This window comes from Dipteris shenzhenensis, chromosome 18 (genome assembly GCF_047967505.1).
Source record: "Dipteris shenzhenensis isolate YYH24624 ecotype China chromosome 18, Dip_SZ_1.0, whole genome shotgun sequence".
NCBI classification, from domain to species: domain Eukaryota; kingdom Viridiplantae; phylum Streptophyta; class Polypodiopsida; order Gleicheniales; family Dipteridaceae; genus Dipteris; species Dipteris shenzhenensis.
Window position 1 is genome coordinate 48,043,441 of NC_141613.1, and position 6,000 is coordinate 48,049,440.

Genomic DNA, 6,000 nt, shown 5'->3' on the forward strand with positions numbered 1-6,000 from the left:
AAATCTTTCCCTTTCATCATACTCCGGCCCATTTCGCAGATGACGCGCATCTTGCGTTCTACTACACCATTTTGCTGTGATGTATGTGGCGGGGGTTTCTACCTCTTGATTCCATGACTTTTGCAGTAACTCTCAAATTCAGTTGATGTGAACTCTCCATCTCTGTCTGATCTCAATTTCTTCACCTTCTTCCCTGTTTCTTTCTCGACCATTACATGCCATTCCTTAAACCTACTAAAAGCCTCGTCTTTAGTCTTTAGGAAGTATATCCATATCCTTCTACTGTAGTCGTCGATCAGCATCATGAAGTAGTAGGAACCACCCAAAGCTTCCGTCTCCATCTTTCCGTAGAGGTCCGTGTGAACGAGCTCTAGAGGAGCCTTTGCCCTACTGGCCTCTTTAGGAAAGGGATGCCGATGCTGCTTTCCCATCATGCAAGCTTCACATACATCGGGCAGATCTGAAATTTCTGGTAGGTCTGCAATCATTCCACTTTTATGCATCTCCTTCAAAGAACTAAAGTTTAGATGACCAAACCTCTCATGCCATAGCTTAGTGTTCTTCACATTCGCTCGAGCACTGAAAGCTGAGAGTTCGTAAATGTTGTTACGCCGTGTACCTTTACCAACGACCTTTCCTTGAAGATCCAAGATCTATGCACCATTCTTATCGAATTGAACTTTGAGGTCCCAATCCGTGATCGCAAAAATGGACAACAAGTTCCTCTTGATATTTGGCACATAAAGAACATTGGACAACTGTTTTACAACTCCATCTGACTTGAGAGCAATCGTACCTTTTCCTTTTGCTGGACATTTTGCATCACATGTCATTCCCTACCGACTGTAGAGAGGTATACCAATCCTTCCGACTGGTCATGTGGCGCGATGCACCATTGTCAATGATCCACGGTTCATCTGCAGGTACATGAGCTGCCTCCGTGCAAATCTCCTTAATTGCGACGAACAACTCTACTGGTACTACCTACACGCTGTTGCTGGACTCTTTCTTTACTTTGTTCTTCTCATCTGCAATCTTCTTTCAACACTCATTCTGCTTGTGCCCTGCCTTGTTGCAATAGAAGCACTTAATCTTCTTCTCTCTCTTTTTATCATCAGAAGAAGATGGATTACCAGAGTCCTTACCCTTACCTTTCTTTGATCCAGCGTAGAAAGCCGAATCTTCTCCAGTCCTCGTCTTTTGATGCATCTCCTCCTCCAGAAGCATCACGCTAAAATCCTCAAAGTTGAGGGGTGGATTTTTGTTCTGCGTATTCAGTGCTGTAACAAGACCGTCGTACTTTGATGGGAGAATCCGTATGTACCTTTGTGCTAGATTCTCGTTGGTTATGGTGATGCTAATCGCGATCATCTGATCACGCAGATTCTTTACCCTGGTGATGAACTTCTCTGCCGCTTCAAACTCAAACAACTTCTCATTCGTGAGTTGAGTCTCCAGATTCTGAATCCGTGTCTGATTCGTGGTCTCGTACTGATTTTTCAAGACCGTCCATGCCTCCTCCGCTATGGTGACATGTTGAATTAACGCTATGACAGAATCACTAACACTGCAGACAATAGAACACAGCGCATTTGCATTTCTTCTTATCCATGCAAGAATCTCATCCGCAGTTGGTACTATTTGTTATCCTGCATTGGTTGGATCCGGTCTCGCAACCGGCCTCACTTCCACCCCAGTAGCAGTGTCCCAAAGCTCGTATGTGCTCAGGATGGTCTTCATCTTGAACTTCCAAAGTGGATAGTTAGAGCCGTCCAACTTTTCGCTTTCGCCGAACAGTGGGATTTGCAGTCTTGCAGGCTGGCCATCTCTCATAATCTGCTCGCAAACAGAAACATACTACCAAATCTTCTTGCTAGAGTCCAGGCTCTGATACCATGTAAGAAAATAATACAATGTCTGTGCTCAATAGATAAAAGGATCTCGTACGCAAGAGAGAAAACAAGATAGTATGGAGAATCAAAAATTTGATTACTGTAGAACTGATACAATAGATGGCACTGCCTCCCAACCGTGCGCTCTTGTGAAAGAAGCTTCGATGGCATGCTGGAAACAGTAGAAGACAGAGGCTGGATGCTAAAGAATCAGGGTTGCTATAGCCAGTGATGAAATGGGCTTCACGGACTTGCTCTTATATAGCCACCAGTCGTAGTCGGTTAGGCTCAATTGGGTGACCGACCCAGTCCACCCAAAACGGTTGATTGGGGGTCGGTCTCGAAATAGGCCCCGACCATACGATAGAACCGGTGTGCAAAACAGAGCAACAGACCTATGGTTACTGTTCAACCTAGAGCCATCCGGGATCATCTGAGGCTCCAAACGGGCCCCGCAACACGAGAGTGGGCTACCCTGGGAAATGCTCCATCTACCCTCAGTGCGGTCAGTCAAGAGATGCCTTCTTGCACTTGCTTGTAACCTAGTTGGTGGTGTGCCAACTCTATCTAAAGCCATCCAGCCATCAAGCCACACATGGCCCCCATCTGGTGTCCAAACCAGGACCTATCGGATAACCGAGCTACTCAAATGCCTTCTCCTCATATGGGGGGCTTACAAGTAGAGTTAGCTGGTTCCCGCGTAGTTACACGAGAGTGGAGCATTGATATCTAACAAAGGGTTTAACTTTCCCTATTTACATCCATACACATCTGATAACATAATTAGTTGCACTTAAGCATTTGATTCATATATTCAAGAAATTCTTTGGCCGCTTGGACCTTCTCTTTTTCAAGTCCACTGCCAATAGAGCTCTAGATTGAAATCCATACATCATCATGAATGGACTAAAACCTAACCTATAGCTGATTGCTTGGCAGCATTATATGCAAATTCTAATATGGGTAAATATTGTTCCCAATTAGTTTGCCCTTTACTTACATATGCTTAAAGAATATCCTCAGTGGTCTGATTGACCCTTTCAGTTTTGACCATCACTCTGTGGATGATCCGCAGTGCTGATATTCAAAGAAGTTTCCAACCTCATAAACATAGCCCTCCAAAAATGGTTGTCAAATTTGCTATCCTGGTCACTATTGGTAGCCCATATAATTTATAAATATGCTACACAAATAGCCTAGCTAATTCTAGAGTTTTAACCTCTTCATTGGTTGGAATAAAGTGAGCCATCTTGGTCAATCAATCCATAATTACCCACATAGAGTCGTGCCCCTCTATGTCCTAGGTAATTCAGCAACAAAAACCATGGAGATACTTTCCCATTTGCTAGATGGAATCTCCAATGGGTCTAGGCAACCTCCTACCTTAAGGCGTTTAGCCTTATTGACTTGGCATTTTTGGCACTTCAATACATAGTCTTGGAGGTCCTTATATATTCTAGGCCAAAAGAATTTCCTCTTTAGAAGCACATACGTCTTCTCAATTCCCGAGTATCTAGCACTCAGACTATCATGACACTCAAAAAGAATTTGGTGCCTAATGCCATTATTATCCAGGAAACATACTTTACCTTTGTAGAGCATGTAACCATATTCAATAGTATATTTTTTCCATTTGAGTCCTTTATCACCAACCTGTGGTGTGTCACTAGTTTCCATGTGACTCTTCAGTGAAAGCTCCTTGATTAGTTGGATCCCTCTTCTTAATTGCTTTCCATATTTCAGAAAAGTGAGGATCAAACTCACATTTTCCTTTTAGGGACTCTAGGAAATCATTTTTGGAATTGAGTAAAACTCAATTCATTAACAATTGGCATTCGGATTAGGGAGTCTGCTACCACAATGAAGTTCCCCTTCCGATATGTCAATTGAAAGCCACTGGTCGACCCTTTTGTAAAAGTACCACCCAATGTTAAAATCACTAGCATTTGTTTCAACCACGAATGGTTCATTGGGATCCACTAGTGACCTTTAAGACAGGAGTAGACAATATAGCCACTTTTAATTTCTCAAAGCTATTCTTTTGAGGTTCATCCCATATGAAGGTAATTCCCTTCCCCTTAAGCTAGTCCGTCATTGGAACATCAATCTTAGCATAGTTTTGGATGAATCTCCTATAAAACCTAGACAGAATGTTTGCAATTCTTGTATCTTTGTATGATGTGGCCATTCCAATATGGCCCTAACCTTCTCGTGATCCATATGAATCCCTTCTTAGGATATAAGGTCCCAAGTACTTCACTTCTTTTGCAACGAATTTACATTTGGATTCTTTTGCAAAAAGAGAAATATCTCTAAGCAATTGGAACACTTTCCTCAAATGTTCCAAATGCTTTTTCTTCATTCTACTATAGATGAGGATATCATCTAGGAGTATTATAGCAAATTTTCCTAAATATGGCCTCAAGACATTGTTTATAAGTGTCATAAAAGTTGTTGGAGGATTAGTTAAACCAAATGGCATTAGTTTACACTGATAATGCCCGTATCTAGTACAAAATGATGTCTTAGGGACATCCTCTTCTCTAATTTGCTCTTGGTGTTATCTTGATCTTAAGTCAATTTCAATAAAATATTTTTTCCCCTTGCAATTGATTAAAGATCTCATCAATGCAAGGCATAAGATACTCTATGCAAGGCTCGATAATCTATGCATAAGATAATTATGTTTTATTGTGATTTTATTTAAGGCTTGATAATCTATGCATAAATGCATAGTGCTTTTTTTTTTCTTTACTAGTAAAACTGGTGATAACCATGGTGAATTACTAGGTTGAATTTTTCCCTTCCTAAGGTATTCAGCTAATTGTCTTTCAACCTCACATTCTTATATTTGACTAAGTCTATAGGGTGGTTTACAAATAGGGGTAGATCCAATAATTATGTCTATTTTATGATCTACATCTCACTTTGGAGGTAAAACCATTAGGTAAATCATTCGGAAAATCATCTTTAAGTTCAACCATTAAATCATTAAACGAAGATTCATACTTTTTTATCACATCAAGAGAATTTTTTTCCTTTTTAGACCCACCAGAAATAATACCATTAAAAGAAAGTTCACAGAGATATACCTCGCATTATTGTTGTTATAGAAGTTGTTCCAATTCCATCGAACAAATAAGGGGAGCATTGGGCACATCATGTTCTTCCTGAATCTGGAAGACTCTACTATCTTTTTCAAACATAATGGAGTTATTTAAATAACTCAGCTCTAAGATGTGCCCAAGATGTACAACTACTCTTGACCAAGCACAACATTGGTTTGATTAAGATGCATAATTTGGAAATCCAAGGCATCCTGATAACCTTCAATATCCACCTCCACACCATGAATCATGGTGTCCAAGCCTTTTTATCACTGCCCTTTACTAGAGAGACAACATATTTATGGGCACTTGGTCTCTCATGCAACTTTAATTTCTTAACTAACGAGTAGTTTAAGAAACTATTTGTTACGCTATCATCAACCATCACTCTTACTTTTTGCCCCTTGCATCCTCATTAAATCATGAGGACCAAAAGTGGGCTGCCACATTGCTGATGATAGGCAACACATGTGGGTGTTATCCTCATGATAAACCTCCACCTTAATGTACTTTTTAGTAACGTTAAGTGGAAACACTTGCACCGTGTACACTTGTTTTTGTGGAGGTCTATTTGGGGCTTTAGCTCCTGCCAGTTTGTCTTTAGGACAGTTCCAAGTAGCTTGATCTTTGGCCAAACAATTGAAGCAAAAATTTTCAAGTATTTTCCTACTTGGCCCTCTCATAATCCTCTTTCTTTAGGAAATGATATTTTTGTGTTTGAGGTTTCTTAGGTGGTGCTTGAGAAACCTCCTTCTTGAAGTCCCCCTTCATTTTCAAATTGTGAAATCTGTTGAACTTAGGAACAAAATTAGTTTGTTTAGAAGTTCCAGCTTTGGATTTGTTGGAACACTGAAAGGAAAGAGTAGAGTTGACACAAAATCAGAGTACTTGCTTATAGAATGAAGAAGAAAGAGGTCCTTAAGTAGGCACCTCATACAAGGTCACTGACATCATTGATGACCTCAAAGCTCCTCAATCTGCTCCTAGATTCACTCAATCAT